An 18,107-nucleotide genomic window follows, 5' to 3' on the forward strand; every position below is an offset into this window, starting at 1 on the left:
TGAACTAGGATTTGAGATGAGATGGTGTTGGTGAAGATGTTGATGGAGATTGACCCCCTCCCGATGAGAGGATCAATGATGATGACGGTGGTGATGATTTCCCCCTCCCGGAGGGAAGTTTCCCCGGCAGAACAGCTCCGCCGGAGCCCTAGTAACAATTCATTCATAGTTTCAAGTATGAATCATAAACTTCATTGAAAACTAACAAACTATAATCTCAGTCAATGAAGCAATTGCAATTTATCATAACATCGGAAAGAGTCAATATAAGAGCTTTTCAGGAAGTCCACATACTCAACTATCATTTAGTCTTTCACAATTGCTAACACTCACGCAATATTTATGGGTATGAAATTTTAGTCGGACATAAAGAAAGATAGGGGCTTATAGTATTGCCTCCCAACCTTTTACCTCAAGGGTAATGTCAACAATAATAGTTCATGAAAACTCACATCCAATTAGCTATAAATATCAGGATCTTTCCAACACATTGTGCTTGCGAAAGGATAAAATGTAAAAAGGAAAGGTGAAGATCACCATGACTTTTGTATGAAGTATATGACAAGAATAAAAGATAGGCCCTTCGCAGAGGGAAGCAGAGGTTGTCATGTGATTTTATGGTTGGATGCACGAAATCTTAATGCAAAAGAACGTCACTTTATATTGCCACTTGTGATATGGACCTTTATTATGTAGTTCGTCGCTTTTATTTCTTCAACATCACAAGATTGCATAAAGATTATTTTCTCCACACTAATAAATCATACATATTTAGAGAGCAATTTTTATTGCTTGCAACAATGACAACTTACTTGAAGGATCTTACTCAATCCATAAGTAGATATGGTGGACTCTCATGGCAAAACTGGGTTTAAGGGTATTTGGAAGCACAAGTAGTATCTCTACTTGGTGCAAAGAATTTGGCTAGCATAAGAGGGAAAGGCAAGCTCAACATGTTGGATGATCCATGACAATATAATTTATTTCGGATGTAAGAAAACATAACCCATTATGTTGTCTTCCTTGTCCAACATCAACTCTTTAGCATGTCATATTTTAATGAGTGCTCACAATCATAAAAGATGTCCAAGATAGTATATTTATATGTGAAACCTCTCTTTCTTTATTACTTCTTATTTATTCATCATACTCTTTATATGTAAAGTCATTACTCTCCCTAAGATTCATATGATCTCTTTATTTCTTTTTATTCTTTCTTTTTTATTTTTATTCCCTCAAGATCATAGCAAGATAATCAAGCCCTTGACTCAACACTAATCTTTATTATATAGCTCACGGACTCGATTACATAGAAGGATCATAAAGCAAAAACTCAAAACTAGATCATACTAAAACTTTATTCTACTAGATCAAGATATTACCAAAAGGACCAAACTAAGAAAAAGGGTAAAGATAAAAGTGTGATGGTGATACGATACCGGGGCACCTCCCCCAAGCTTGGCAGTTGCCAAGGGGAGTGCCCATACCCGATGCTCAATTCCTGTTTGTTGGTGAAGAAGATGTTGGTGATGATGACAATTGTGCCACCAGCTTTTTCATATTGTAATTGAGAAGAGCGATCTCCTCCTTTAAATCATCGACCTCCGATTCTAGCTTCAAGATCTTGTCACATAAATCTCCTTTGCTTTTCTGCCGAAAACGAGAAGGAATAGATCAGTTGTTAGACAGTTTGGCCCTCTTGGGGACTAGACTTCTTGAACTTCACGTGCATATCCCCAGGTTGAGGTAGAGGGACATCCTCCTCCTCCGAACTTGAATCATTGATCAACCTCAAGTGAGCATCCTCCTCATCATCTGTAGTTCGACCACAAGGAGATAGGTCCCCATAGGTCTTTGGGTCAGCAATGAGATGTGAGACATAGCTCTCTCTGTCGGAGTCATGAGAAGACATCTTGATCTAATCTGCCACAGAACAGCTCGAAACAAAAATAGAGGATCTTGCGTGGTATAGTGGTCAAAACCTTCGGGAGATTATATAATGAATTTTTACCGACCAAAAGAAGTATCGTGCAAGAAAACGGAGTCCGGAGAGCACACGAGGTGCCCACGAGGCAGGGGGCGCGCCCTCCACCCTCGTGGACGCCTCGTGTCCTTCCCGGACTACTTCTTATTTTCCTATTTTCTTAAATAATCCAAAACGGAGAAAAATTGCTATTAGAACTATTTTGGAGTCGGTTTACTTACCATACCTCATACCTCTTCCTTTTCGAAGTCTGAAATGTTCTGGAAAGTGTCCCTTATGTATTCCTCCGGGGTTACGGTTTCAATAACATTAGTTTCAACATTTATGGGATTACCTAAGATATAATGTTTGATTCCTTGACCGTTCACCACCCTCGGATTTGTGCCTTCAAAGTTGTTGATTTTTATGGCACCGGAACGATAGACCTCCTCAATGACGTAAGGACCTTCCCATTTAGAAAGGAGTTTGCCTGCAAAAAATCTTAAACTAGAGTTGTATAATAATACATGATCACCTACATTAAACTCACATTTTTGTATCCTTTTGTCATGCCATCTTTTAACTTTTTCTTTAAACATTTTGGCATTCTCATAGGCCTGGGTTCTCCATTCATTAAGTGAGCTAATGTCAAAAAGCCTCTTCTCACCGGCAAGTTTGAAATCATAATTGAGCTCTGTAATGGCCCAATATGCCTTATGTTCTAGTTCAAGAGGTAAGTGACATGCTTTTCCATAAACCATTTTATATGGAGACATACCCATAGGATTTTTGTATGCAGTTCTATAAGCCCATAATGCATCATCAAGTTTCTTGGACCAATTCTTTCTAGATCTATTAACAGTCTTTTGCAAAATTAATTTAATCTCTCGATTACTCAGTTCTACTTGACCACTAGATTATGGATGATATGGAGATGCAATTCTATGATTAACATCATACTTAGCAAGCATTTTATGAAAAGCATCATGAATAAAATGTGAACGACCATCAGTCATTAAGTATCTAGGGACTCCAAACCTCGGAAAAATAACTTCTTTAAGCATCTTAATAGAGGTGTTATGATCAGCACTACTAGTTGGAATAGCTTCTACCCACTTAGTAACGTAATCAACAGCAACTAAAATATGTGTATACCCATTAGAGGAAGGAAACGGTCCCATATAATCAAAGCCCCAAACATCAAATGGTTTAATAACAAGTGAATAATTCATAGGAATTTCTTGACTTCTACTAATATTACCAATTCTTTGACATTCATCACAAGACAAGACAAACTTACGTGCATCCTTGAAGAGAGTAGGCCAATAAAAACCGGATTGCAATACCTTATGTGCAGTTCTGTCTCTAGCATGGTGTCCTCCATAAGCCTCAAAATGACACTTGCGTAGGATCTGTTCTTGTTCATGCTCAGGTACACAACGTCTAATAATACCATCTACTCCTTCTTTATAAAGGTGTAACACCCCGAGAATCATGCTACAGTAACTCCACACTAATGATGCCAAGTCATCATCATTATGCCCTAAGAAAAACGATTAAGAAATATTTCAACCCCAATTTCATTTTTTGTATATAAATTCAAAATATTAATTGTCCAAACAGCAAAGTAATAGTGTCCAAAATATTGCAAAAAAAATCCCAAAGCTATTATATAAATAAAACCAACATTAGTGATTTCCCAAAATTTACCCTAGCAACCAAAACAGTGGAACCGCAATAATTTAAATGACCTTTTCAATTTCTAATAATATTTAAACTCTACCAAATGCTCTGGAACTTTTTGTGCAACACTACACTATTGTCCATGTTTTACGTGGCAAGTATTATATGAAACAAAACTCTTTTAGTATCCCAAAATAATACAAAATAGTAGCAGAAATAAGAAAAACAGTAGAGGAAAAGTAAATGACCTAATCTACAGTACACTAGGCCAATGTGGGCTGGGAAAGGCCCAGCCCACCTCCCCCACTCATCCCCTTCCCTATACACACAAAGGGCGTGGCGGCCATCCACCGGCTCCATTACCGGCAGGGTGCACGCACCGTCCATCCGCTACCTCCCTGCCGTCTATAAGACCATCCCGACGCCTTGGACGAACCCTAGTCGTCCACCCCCTTTCCCCCGCGCCATTTTCTTCCTCTCTCGTACATGCCCGAGCTCCGCCCGCCATGTCCATCGTCGTCCTCGTGTCCATCGTCCACCTCATCGGCTAAGGCCTCTGCAGTAGCTGCTTGTGCTCCGTCTACATCGACTTCGAGGAGCAGCTCGAGCGGGAGATCACCCCAACACAGGGATCAATGTTGTCTTCTACCTTCGACCACCATCACGCCATCGACGATTGTGCTGCTACTAAGCTTTCATTGGGCCACCGTGTGCCTTCGCGGTGAGCTTCCACTTGTTTCCCCCTCCCCTGAACTCGCCCTTCGTCTCCTGCTATCGCTACCATCACCACCGTAGTTCGTCACCGCCGTTGCACTTGCTGTCGTCACCTCCTCCTGGTCGGCCAAGCACGTGGGCGTGCTCAGGGCCTCGCGGCGATGACGTTCGTGTCCTCGAACCTCTGCGTCGTGCCCTACAGCCACGACCCCGAGCTCGGTCACCGCCACACTCCGCCCGCTCACCCGAGCTCCCCCGCGCGCGCCCGCAAGCTCCAGCCACCCCCTAGCCGCTCAGCCGCGCTCCCCCCGCCGGACCACGCAACCTGCGTGCATTCCGCGAACCACCCGCCCACGTGTGGTCGTCCCTCCCGCGCTGCCTGCTGACCGCAGCTCGCTCGCTGGCCACGTCCCACGGCCGTCACGCGCCACTCGCATCGCCTGCCCGCGCCGGCCACCGCTCACCGGGCCTCGTCCTCGCTCGGTGGTCGCGTCCGCCTCTCCCTCCCCCCTCGCTGTCCGTCGTTGTTACCTCCCTCCTCACACCGGACAGAGCCTTCCCTCTGTCACCTCTGCCCGCGGCCCGAGCGCTCCCTTCACCCACGCCCGCGCCTCGCGTCCGCCTCCGGTTGCCGCCGCTACGCTCGCCGCCGCGCCCCGTCGACAGCGCTCGCCTCCGCTGCCCGCCAGCCGCGCCGGCCACTGCCGCAGCTGCTTCTGCCTCCACCGTCGGCCTGTGCGCCCGCGGATCCCCGCCGCCTGCCCGCGCGCGGCCTCACCACCGCTGACCTCGCTCGCGGCGCCACCCTGCCCCCTCGCCCCACCGTGCCTGCTCCGGCCGGCTGTGGCCGCCGGCCGCGCACCCCGCGTCCAGCGCTAGCGCCCTGGCGCGCCCTTCACCCATGCCCGTTCAAGCAGGTTCGCCCGCCCGTTAGCCGCACCCGCCCCGAGTGGCCTCTAGGCCACTTGCACGTGGGGCCCGGTCCCCTGTAGAGATAAAAATAATAATGAAAAATGAGGTTTCAAAATAAAAATAATAAAAAATAATTAGGTAACTAATTAACTAGGATTAATTAGCATAATCACTGGATTAGCTGAAACAGATTTAATTAACTAAACCTAGTCAATGACAGGGGACCCACCCCCTATTGACCAGTCAAACCTTGACTGGTCAACTAGGACCCCCTGGACCCACATGTCATCCTCTGTGTACGTTGTTGTGTACACAGAGCTGGGTGCACCTAGCATTTAATCATTATTTTCGAATTAATAATAAATTCTGAAATTGTTTAAATCTTTGAAAATTAATAGAAAATAAACCGTAACTCGGATGAAAAAGTTTTATACATGAAAGTTGCTCAGAACGACGAGAAGAATCCAGATACGCAACCCGTTCATCCGCCACACGTCCCTAGCATAGCGACCACCCAACTTTCCCCCTCCGGTTCATCTATCCGAAAACGCGGAACTCCGGGGATACTTTCCTGGATGTTTTCCCCCTTCGCTGGTATCACCTCCTACTGCGTTGGGGCACACCTGGCACCGTTACTTGTCTTTTCATGCATTGATATGCATCTGTTTGCATTGCATTCATTGTTTCTTCCCCCTCTTCTCTCTGGTAGACTACGAGACTGACGCCGCGGCTGGTGCCCCGATCGACTACGTTGTTGACGACCCCTCCTTGCCAGAGCAACCAGGCAAGCCCCCCCTTGATCACCAGATATCGCCTATTCTTCTCTCTACTGCTTGCATTAGAGTAGTGTAGCATGTTACTGCTTTTCGATAATCCTAGTCTGATGCATAGTCGGTCTTTGATACTACTGTTGTTACCTTTATCTGCAATCCTAAATGCTTAGTATAGGATGCTAGTATTCCATTAGTAGCCCTACATTCTTGTCCGTCTGCCATGCTATACTATCGGGTCGTGATCACTTGGGAGGTGATCACGGGTATATACTTACTACACTATTATACATGATACATGGTGGTGACTAAAGTCGGGTCGGCTCGTAGAGTACCCGCAAGTGATTCCGATGTTGGGGGCTAAAGGGCAAGGCGGTTCTATCCAGGTAGTGGTGGGCCTGGGTTCCCGACGGCCCCCCGACTGTTACTTTGTGGCGGAGCGATAGGGTAGGTTGAGACCACCTAGGAGAGAGGTGGGCCTGGCCCTGGTCGGTGTCCGTGGTTACTTCAAAATAACACGCTTAACGAGATCTTGGTATTTGATCTGAGTCTGGCCACTGGCCTATACACATGAACCAACTACGCGGGAACAGTTATGGGCACTCGACGTCGTGGTATCAGCCGAAGCCTTCTTGACGTCAGCGACTGAGCGGCGCGCGCCGGATTGGACTAGAACGCCTGCTCTTGTATTAGGGAGGCTAGGTCTGCTTACCGGCCGCGTTCGCAACATGCAGGTGTGCAATGGGCGATGGGCCCAGACCCCTGCACGCATAGGATTTAGACCAGCGTGCTGACCTCTCTGTTGTGCCTAGGTAGGGCTGCGACGTGTTGATCTTCCGAGGCCGGGTATGACCCAGGAAAGTGTGCCCGGCCAAAGGGGATCGAGCGTGTTGGGAAATGTGGTGCACCCCTGCGGGGAAGTTTATCTATTCGAATAGCCACGTCCCTCGGTAAAAGGACAACTCGGAGTTGTACCTCGACCTTATGACAACAAGAACCGGATACTTAATAAAACACACCCTTCCAAGTCCCAGATACAACCCGGTGATCGCTCTCTCATAGGGCGACGAGGAGAGGATCGCCGGGTAGAATTATGCTATGCGATGATACTTGGTGAACTTACCATCTACTCTCTTCTATATGCTTCAAGATGGAGGCTGCCAGAAGCGTAGCCTTAGATAGGACTAGCTATCCCCCTCTTATTCTGGCATTCTGCAGTTCAGTTCACAAATACTACCCATTTCATTGATACCAATGCATATGTAGTGTAGATCCTTGCTTGCGAGTACTTTGGATGAGTACTCACGGTTGCTTTCCTACTTCTTTTTCCCCTTTTCTCGGTTACTGCGATCATACGATGGAGTCCAGGAGCCAGAGGATCCTGAGGATGGTTCTACGCGGAGTTTGACTGCGAGGAGTAGTTAGGAGGTCCCAGGAAGGATGCCTTGCCTTTTTGATCGTTGCTACTTTTGTGCTAGCCTTCTTAAGGCAAACTTGTTTAACTTATGTTTGTACTCAAATATTATTGTTTCCGCTTACTCTTGTGCATTCGAGCTTATGTATTTGAGCCCCCGAAGCCCCTGGCTTGTAATATAAAGCTTGTATTATTTTATTTTGTGTCTAGAGATGTGTTCTGATATCTTCCTGTGAGTCCTTGATCTTGATCATACACATTTGCGTGTATGATTAGTGTACGGTCAAATCAGGGGCGTCACAAAAGGTGTGGGTCATCCTAGAAGTAATGTCTTAAATCATAGATTTTTTTTCTTTTGTTGGTATGTGAAACTAGGTGGTATGAATTTAGCAACAATGTAATTAGCATAATCAGCATACCATGGAGCAGTACGAGAAGCATTTATGATAGCTAATTGTTCATCAGGAAAGCTATCATCAATAGGGTAGTAGGTCATCAAGAACATTCTCTAACCTAGACAAGTTGTCTCCATCGGGGTTCTCAGCTCCCTTTTTATCAATAATATGCAAATCAAATTCTTGTAGCAAGAGAACCCATCTAATAAGTCTAGGTTTAGCATCTTTCTTTTCCATAAGATATTTAATAGCAGCATGATCAGTGTGAACAGTTACTTTAGAATCAACTATATAAGGTCTGAACTTATCACAAGCAAATACAACTGCTAAAAATTCCTTTTCAGTAGTAGCATAATTTCTTTGGGCACTGTCTAGAGTTTTACTAGCATATTGGATAACATTTAATTTCTTATCAACTCTTTGTCCTAGAACAGCCCCTACAGCATAATCACTAGCACCACACATAATTTCAAATGGTAAATTCCAATCAGGAGGCTGAACAATAGGTGCAGAAATCAAAGCTTTCGTAAGTATTTCAAATGCTTCTACACAATCATCATCAAAGACAAAAGGAACATCTTTTTGTACGAGTTTAGTCAGAGGCCTAGAAATTTTAGAGAAGTCCTTAATGAACCTCCTATAAAAATCGGCATGACCAAGAAAACTTCTTATACCTTTAACGTCCTTAGGACACGACATCTTTTCAATAGCATCAACCTTAGCTTTATCAACTTCAATACCTCTTTCAGAAATTTTATGCCCCAAGACAATACCTTCATTAACCATAAAGTGGCACTTCTCCCAATTCAAGATAAGATTAGTTTCTTCACATCTCTGCAAAACTCGATCAAGGTTGCTTAAGCAATCATCAAAAGAAGTTCCATATACAGAAAAATCATCCATGAATACCTCAACAATCTTTTCACAAAAGTCAGAGAATATAGCAGTCATGCATCTTTGAAAGGTAGCAGGTGCATTGCATAAACCAAAAGGCATACGTCTATAAGCAAAGGTACCGAAAGGACAAGTAAAAGTGGTCTTTTCTTGATCCTATTTTGACACAGGTATTTGAGAGAAACCAGAATAACCATCAAGAAAGCAAAAATATGTATGTTTGGATAGTCTTTCTAGCATTTGATCAATAAAAGGTAAAGGGTAATGATCCTTTTTAGTAGCTTTATTTAATTTGCGGAAATCAATTACCATTCTATAACCTGTAACAATTCTTTGTGGGATCAATTCATCTTTATCATTAGGAACAACAGTAATACCTCCCTTCTTAGGGACACAATGGACAGGACTTACCCACTGACTATCAACAACGGGATAAATTATACTTGCCTCGAGAAGCTTTAGTATTTCTTTTCTTACCACTTCTTTCATCTTAGGATTTAACCGTCATTGGTGATCAACAACCGGTTTTGCGTCTTTCTCCAATTTTATTTTGTGCTGGCATAGAGTGGGACTAATGCCCTTAAGATCATCAAGAGTATATCCAATAGCAGCACGGTGCTTCTTCAGAGTTTTCAATAATTTCTTTTATTCATGCTCTGAAAGGTTAGCACTAATAATAACAGGACATATCTTTTTCTCGTCAAGATAAGCATATTTAAGAGTATCAGGTAAAGGTTTAAGCTCAAATACGGGATCACCCTTGGGTGGAGGAGGATCCCCTAGGATTTCAACACGCAAGTTGTGTTTCAAAATAGGTCCCTGTTTAAAGAATACTTCATCTATTTCCCTTCTTTCATTCATAAACATATCATTTTCATGGTCTAGCAAATATTGTTCTAAAGGACCATTAGGAGGCACGGTAATATAGGCAAGACCAATAATTTCATCTTTACTAGGCAATTCTTTATCATGGGGTTGTCTATGAAATTTAGCAAAATTAAACTCATGAGACATATCCCCCAAACCAATAGCAACCACATCCTTTTTGCAGTCTATCCTAGCATTAACAGTATTCAAGAAGGGTCTACCAAATATAATGGGACAAAAGTCATCTTGTGGGGAACCAAGAACAAGAAAATCAGCAGGGTATTTAACTTTCCCACACAAGACTTCAACATCTCTAACAATCCCAACTGGTGAAATAGTGTATCTATTGGCAAGTTTAATTGTAACATAAATCTCTTCTATCTCAGCAGGTGCAATATCATGCATAATTTCTTTGTATAAGGAATGAGGTATTGCACTTGCACTAGCACCCATATCACATAAGCCATGATAGCAATGATCTCCTATTTTAACAAAAATAACAGGCATGCCTACAACATGTCTATGCTTATTTTTAGTATCAGGTCTAGCAATTCTAGCAGCTTCATCACAGAAGTAAATAACATGTCCATCAATATTATCAGCCAAGAGATCTTTAATCATAGCAATATTAGATTCAACTTTAATTTGCTCAGGGGTGTAGGTGTTCTAGTGTTACTCTTACGAACCACAGTTGAAGCTTTAGCATGATCCTTTATTCTAACAGGGAAATGTGGTTTCTCAATATAAGCAGTGGGAACAACAGGATAAACATTATAAGTGATAGTCTTTTCTTCAACTTTAATAGGTGCAACTACTATTACTTCAATGGGATGATTATATTTAAACCACTTCTCCTTAGGGAGATCAACATGAGTAGCAAAGGATTCACAAAAGGCAGCTACTATCTCAGAGTCAAGTCCATATTTAGTGTTAAGTTCACGGAAAACATCGGTATCCATAAAAGATTTAACACAATCAAACTTAGGTGTTATACCTGACTCCTTACCTTCGTCGAGATCCCAATCCTCAGAGTTGTGTTTAATTCTTTCCAATAAATCCCATTTGAATTCAATAGTATTCATCATAAAAGATCTAGTACAAGAAGTATCGAGCATGGAGCGATTATTGAGAGAAAGCCGAGCATAAAATTTTTGAATAATAATTTCTTTTGAGAGCTCATGATTGGGGCATGAATATAACATTATCTTAAGCCTCCCCCAAGCTTGAGCATTGCTTTCTCCTTCGCGAGGCCAAAAATTATATATATATAATTATGATCACGATGAACAAGATGCATAGGATAAAACTTCTGATGAAATTCCAATTTCAATCGGTTGTAGTTCCATGATACCATATCATCACATAGCCTAAACCATGTCAATGCCTTTCCCTTTAAAGATAAAGGGAATACCTTCTTCTTGATAACATCCTCAGGCATACCTGCAAGCTTAAATAATCCGCAAACTTCATCCACATAGATTAGGTGCAAATCGGGATGTAATGTTCCATCACCTGTGAAAGGATTAGCTAGCAGTTTCTCTATCATACCCGAGGGAATTTCAAAGTAAACATTTTCAGTAGGTTCAGTAGGTTGAGGAGCAACTCTTTGCTCTACTGGTCGGGGTGAAGATACCCCGAACAAGCCCCTTAAAGGATTATGTTCCATAGTAACAAGTGACAGTAAATTTTAGCACACTATATAAATTTGTCATTACCAAATTCCACCTACCAAATGCGCTTCACTCCCCGGCAATGGCGCCAAAAAAGAGTCTTGATGACCCACAAGTATAGGGGATCTATCGTAGTCCTTTCGATAAGTAAGAGTGTCGAACCCAACGAGGAGCAGAAGGAAATGATAAGCAGTTTTCAGTAAGGTATTCTCTGCAAGCACTGAAATTATCGGTAAAAGATAGTTTTGTGATAAGGTGATACGTCTCCAACGTATCTATAATTTTTGATTGCTCCATGCTATATTATCTACTATTTTGGACATTAGTGGGCTTTATTATACACTTTTATATTATTTTTGGAAGTAACCTACTAACTGGAAGCCCAGCCCAGAATTGCTGTTTTTTTTGCCTATTTTAGGGTTTTGAAGAAAAGGAACATCAAACGGAGTCCAAACGGAATGAAACCTTCGGGAATGTGATTTTTGGAACGAACAAGACCCAGGAGACTTGGACCCTACGTCAAGCAACCAACAGGGAGGCCACGAGGTAGGGGGTGCGCCTACCCCCCCAGGCACGCCCTCCACCCTCGTGGGCCCCCTGTTGCTCCACCGACGTACTTCTTCCTCCTATATATACCTACGTACCCCCAAACAATCAGATACGGAGCCAAAACCCTAATTCCACCGCCGTAACTTTCTGTATCCACGAGATCCCATCTTGGGGCCTGTTCCGGAGCTCCGCCGGAGGGGGCATCGATCACGGAGGGCTTCTACATCAACACCATAGCCTCTCCGATGAAGTGTGAGTAGTTTACCTCAGACCTATGGGTCCATAGTTATTAGCTAGATGGCTTCTTCTCTCTTTTTAGATCTCAATACAAAGTTCTCCCCCTCTCTTGTGGAGATCTATTCGATGTAATCTTCTTTTGCGGTGTGTTTGTTGAGACCGATGAATTCTGGGTTTATGATCAAGTTTATCTATGAACAATATTTGAATCTTCTCTGGATTCTTTTATGTATGATTGGTTATCTTTGCAAGTCTCTTCGAATTATCAGTTTGGTTTGGCCTACTAAATTGATCTTTCTTGCAATGGGAGAAGTGCTTAGCTTTGGGTTCAATCTTGCGGTGTCCTTTCCCAGTGACAGTAGGGGCAGCAAGGCACGTATTGTATTGTTGCCATCGAGGATAACAAGATGGGATTTTTATCATATTGCACGAATTTATCCCTCTACATCATGTCATCTTGCTTAAAGTGTTACTCTGTTATATTGAACTTAATACTCTAGATGCATGCTGGATAGCGGTCGATGTGTGGAGTAATAGTAGTAGATGCAGGCAGGAGTCGGTCTACTTGTCTTGGACGTGATACCTATATACATGATCATACCTAGATATTCTCATAACTATGCTCAATTATGTCAATTGCTCAACAGTAATTTGTTCACCCACCGTAAAATACCAATGCTCTTGAGAGAAGCCACTAGTGAAACCTATGGCCCCCGGGTCTATCTTCATCATATTAATCTTCCAATACTTAGTTATTTTCATTGCTTTTATTTTACTTTGCATCTTTATCATAAAAATACCAAAAATATTATCTTATCATATCTATCATATCTCACTCTCGTAAGTGACTGTGTAGGGATTGACAACCCCTTATCGTGTTGGTTGCGAGGGTTTATTTGTTTTGTATAGGTGCAAGGGACTCGCGCGTAGCCTCCTACTGGATTGATACCTTGGTTCTCAAAAACTGAGGGAAATACTTACGCTACTTTGCTGCACCACCCTTTCCTCTTCAAGGGAAAACCAACGCAAGTGCTCAAGAGGTAGCAAGAAGGATTTCTGGCGCCGTTGCCGGGGAGGTCTACACAAAAGTCAAACATACCAAGTACCCATCACAAACCCTTATCTCTCGCATTACATTATTTGCCATTTGCCTCTCGTTTTCCTCCCCCACTTCACCCTTGCCGTTTTATTCGCCCTCTCTCTCTATCCTCCCTCTCTTTCTCTATTCACCTCTTTTTGCCCGTTCCCCGTTTGCTTGTCGTTATGGCGAGTCCTCTATATTCTCCATTGTCTCCCGAGAATGAAGTCCTAAATTTTAAGCAAAGGGAGGGAGAAAATCTAAAAGACGCTTGGTATAGAATTTGCAATGCTCAAAATAGATCTACCAGGAAGCAATCTACTTTCATTCTTCTTCGCAATTTTTATGTAGGCGTTACTCCTTGGCACAGATATATCCTTGATACCATTACCGGAGGGAACTTCTTGGGTAGCCATACTTTTGATTCTTACAATGCTATGATAGATTTGTTTGGCTCACCACCTCTTTTGTTAATGGAACTATGTTAACTTTGGAGCATGTAATGCAAAAACTTGAAATTGTTGAAAATAAAGTTGCTACCGTTGAGTTAATTGAAAATTTCGATAAAAAGATCCACAACCAAATTACCCAATATGGATCTAAAGTAGGAGTAACTTTGAAAAATATTAAAGAGAAGGAGCCTATAGTTAATGAAAGAATAAATCATGATTCCATTATAATCGATAAACTTGAGGGTATCATTACCAACATGGGAACCGCTTTTTCTTCCGTAAAGAATACTCCAAGTCCTCCAACTAAAATTGCCAAGCTTATGTATGTTCCTAAAAATAAAGGTGAATCCTCTAGCAAAGAAACTGCGGATCTCAAATCTATAAGTGTTCACCTTAATCTTTTTGCTATCATTAAGGAACCATTTGTTGCCAATGATTTTTTCGATATTGTGACTAAAAGTTTGATAATCAATAAAAAGAAAGAAATTCCTAAGGACGGTAGATGCCTCATTGAAGAATTGCCTACCAAAGATGGCAATACCTAGAACTATCCTTGCTTTTTATGCCTAGCTGGGGACGTTAAACGATAGCGCTTGTTGGCAGGCAACCCAATTTTATTTTTATTCCTTGATTTTTGCTCCTATTTAGTAATAAATAATTTATCTAGCCTCTGTTTTGGTTGTGTTTTTTGTGTTTAATTAGTGTTTGTGCCAAGTAGAACCATTGGGAAGACTTGGGGAAAGTCTTGTTAATCCTGCTGTAAAAAACAGAAACTGTAGCGATCACGAGAACTGCTGCCATTTTTATTTGGAAAGTGATATTTAGTTAATTCTTTTTGAATAAAATTAATAGATAAATTCCTCACGTCCAGCAATTTATTTTAGAATTTTAGGGGTTTCAGATCTTGCGCTAGCTACTGATTACTACAGACTGTTCTGTTTTTGACAGATTCTGTTTTTCGTGTGTTGTTTGATTATTTTGATGAATCTATGGCTAGTAAAATAGTTTACAAACCATAGAGAAGTTGGAATACAGTAGTTTTAACACCAATATAAATAAAGAATGAGTTCATTACAGTACCTTGAAGTGGTCTTTTGTTTTCTTTCGCTAACGGAGCTCACGAGATTTTCTACTTTAAGTTTTGTGTTGTGAAGTTTTCAAGTTTTGGGTAAAGATTTGATGGATTATGAAACAAGGAGTGGCAAGAGCCTAAGCTTGGGGATGCCCATGGCACCCCCAAGATAATCTAAGGACACCTAAAATCCAAAGCTTGGGGATGCCCCAAAAGACATCCCCTCTTTCGTCTACTTCTATCGGTAACTTTACTTGGAGCTATATTTTTATTCACCACATGATATGTGTTTTGCTTGGAGCGTCTTGTATGATTTGAGTCTTTATTTGTTAGTTTACCACAATCATATTTGCTGTACACACCTTTTGAGAGAGACACACATGATTCGGAAATTATTAGAATACTCTATGTGCTTCACTTATATCTTTTGAGTTATATAGTTTTGCTCTAGTACTTCACTTATATATTTTAGAGCACGGTGGTGGATTTGTTTTATAGAAACTATTGATCTCTCATGCTTCACTTAGATTATTTTGAGAGTCTTAGATAGCATGGTAATTTTCTTAAATAATCCTAATATGCTATGTATACAAGATTAATAATAAAATTCTCTTGTGATATACTTTCATGGGCCCCCTGTTGCTCCACCGACGTACTTCTTCCTCCTATATATACCTACGTACCCCCAAACGATTAGATACGGAGCCAAAACCCTAATTACACCATCGTAACTTTCTGTATCCACGAGATCCCATCTTGGGGCCTGTTCCGGAGCTCCGCCGGAGGGGGCATCGATCACGGAGGGCTTCTACATCAACACCATAGCCTCTCCGATGAAGTGTGAGTAGTTTACCTCAGACCTACGGGTCCATAGTTATTAGCTAGATGGCTTTGCTACGTCTTCAGCTCGCGTTGGTTTTCCCAGAAGAGGAAGGGATGCAGCAGAGTAGCGTAAGTATTTCCCTCAGTTTTTGAGAACCAAGGTATCAGTCCAGTAGGAGCCCACGCTCAAGTCCCTCATACCTGCACAAAGCGATAGCTACTCGCAACCAATGCGATTAGGGGTTGTCAAGCCCTTCACGGTCACTTACGAGAGTGAGATCTGATAGATAGAATATTTTTGGTATTTTTGATATAAAGATGCAAAGTAAAAAGTAAAAGCAAAGTAAATAGCAAAGCAATATAAAAGTGATGGAGATTGATATGATGAGAATAGACCCGGGGGCCATAGGTTTCACTAGTGGCTTCTCTCAAGAGCATAAGTATTCTACGGTGGGTGAACAAATTACTGTTGAGAAATTGATAGAATTGTGCATAATTATGAGAATATCTAGGCATGATCATGTATATAGGCATCACGTCCGTGACAAGTAGATCAAAACGATTCTGCATCTACTACTATTACTCCACTCATCGACCGCTATCCAGCATGCATCTAGAGTATTAAGTTAAAAACAGAGTAACGCCTTAAGCAAGATGACATGATGTAGAGAGATAAATTCATGCAATATGAAATAAACCCCATCTTGTTATCCTCGATGGCAACGATACAATGCGTGCCTTGCTGCCCCTTCTGTCACTGGGTAAGGACACCGCAAGATCGAACCCAAAGCTAAGCACTTCTCCCATGGCAAGAACTACCAATCTAGTTGGCCAAACCAAACGGATAATTCGAAGAGACTTGCAAAGATAACCAATCATGCATAAAAGAATTCAGAGAAGATTAAAATATTATTCATAGATAGACTTGATCATAAACCCACAATTCATCGGTCTCAACAAACACACCGCAAAAAGAAGATTACATCGAATAGATCTCCACGAGAGAGGGGGAGAACTTTGTATTGAGATTCAAAGAGAGAGAAGAAGCCATCTAGCTACTAACTATGGACCCGAAGGTCTGAGGTAAACTACTCACACTTCATCGGAGGGGCTAGGATGATGTAGAACCCTTCCGTGATGACGGCCCTCTTCCGGCGGAGCTCCGGAACAGGCCCCAAGATGGGATCTCGTGGATACAGAAAGTTGCGGCGGTGGAATTAGGGTTTTGGCTCCTGTTCTGATCGTTTGGGGGTACGTGTGTATATATAGGAGGAAAGAGTACGTCGGTGGAGCACCGAGGGGCCCACGAGGCAGGAGGGCGCGCCCTAGGGGGGCGCGCCCCCCACCCTCGTGACCACCTCTTTGCTCCCTTGCAGTAGGGTCCAAGTCTCCTGAATCATGTTCGGTGAGAAAATCACGTTTCCGAAGATTTTATTCCGTTTGGACTCCGTTTGATATTCTGTTTATCCGAAACACTGAAATAGGCAAAAAACAGCAATTCTGGGCTGGGCCTCCGGTTAATAGGTTAGTCCCAAAGATAATATAAAAGTGGAAAATAAAGCCCAATATAGTCCAAAACAGTAGATAATATAGCATGGAGCAATCAAAAATTATAGATATGTTGGAGACGTATCAGGCTTCTTCTCTCTTTTTGGATCTCAATACAAAGTTCCCCCCTCTCTTGTGGAGATCTATTCGATGTAATCTTCTTTTGCGGTGTGTTTGTTGAGACCGATGAATTGTGGGTTTATGATCAAGTTTATCTATGAACAATATTTGAATCTTCTCTGAATTCTTTTATATATGATTGGTTATCTTTGCAAGTCTCTTCGAATTATCAGTTTGGTTTGGCCTACTAGATTGATCTTTCTTGCAATGGGAGACGTGCTTAGCTTTGGGTTCAATCTTGCGGTGTCCTTTCCCAGTGACAGTAGGGGCAGCAAGGCACGTATTGTATCGTTGTCATCGAGGATAACAAGATGGTGTTTTTATCATATTGCATGAATTTATCCCTCTACATCATGTCATCTTGCTTAAAGCGTTACTCTGTTCTCTTGAACTTAATACTCTAGATGCATGCTGGATAGCGGTCGATGTGTGGAGTAATAGTAGTAGATACAGGCAGGAGTCGGTCTACTTGTCTTGGACGTGATGCCTATATACATGATCATACCTAGATATTCTCATAATTATGCTCAATTCTGTCAATTGCTCAACAGTAATTTGTTCAGCCACCGTAAAATACCTATGCTCTTTAGAGAGGCCACTAGTGAAACCTATGGCCTCCGGGTCTATCTTCATCATATTAATCTTCCAATACTTAGTTATTTTCATTGCTTTTATTTTACTCTGCATCTTTATCATAAAAATACCAAAAATATTATCTTATCATATCTATCAGATCTCACTCTCGTAAGTGACCGTGTAGGGATTGACAACCCCTTATCGCATTGGTTGCGAGGATTTATTTGTTTTGTGTAGGTGCGAGGGACTCGCGTGTGGCCTCCTACTGAATTGATACCTTGGTTCTCAAAAACTGAGGAAAATACTTACGCTACTTTGCTGCACCACCCTTCCTCTGCAAGGGAAAACCAACGCAAGTGCTCAAGAGGTAG

The sequence above is a fragment of the Triticum urartu genome, chromosome 2A (genome assembly GCF_056163025.1).
Source record: "Triticum urartu cultivar PI428250 chromosome 2A, HENAU_Tu73, whole genome shotgun sequence".
Lineage (NCBI taxonomy): Eukaryota > Viridiplantae > Streptophyta > Magnoliopsida > Poales > Poaceae > Triticum > Triticum urartu.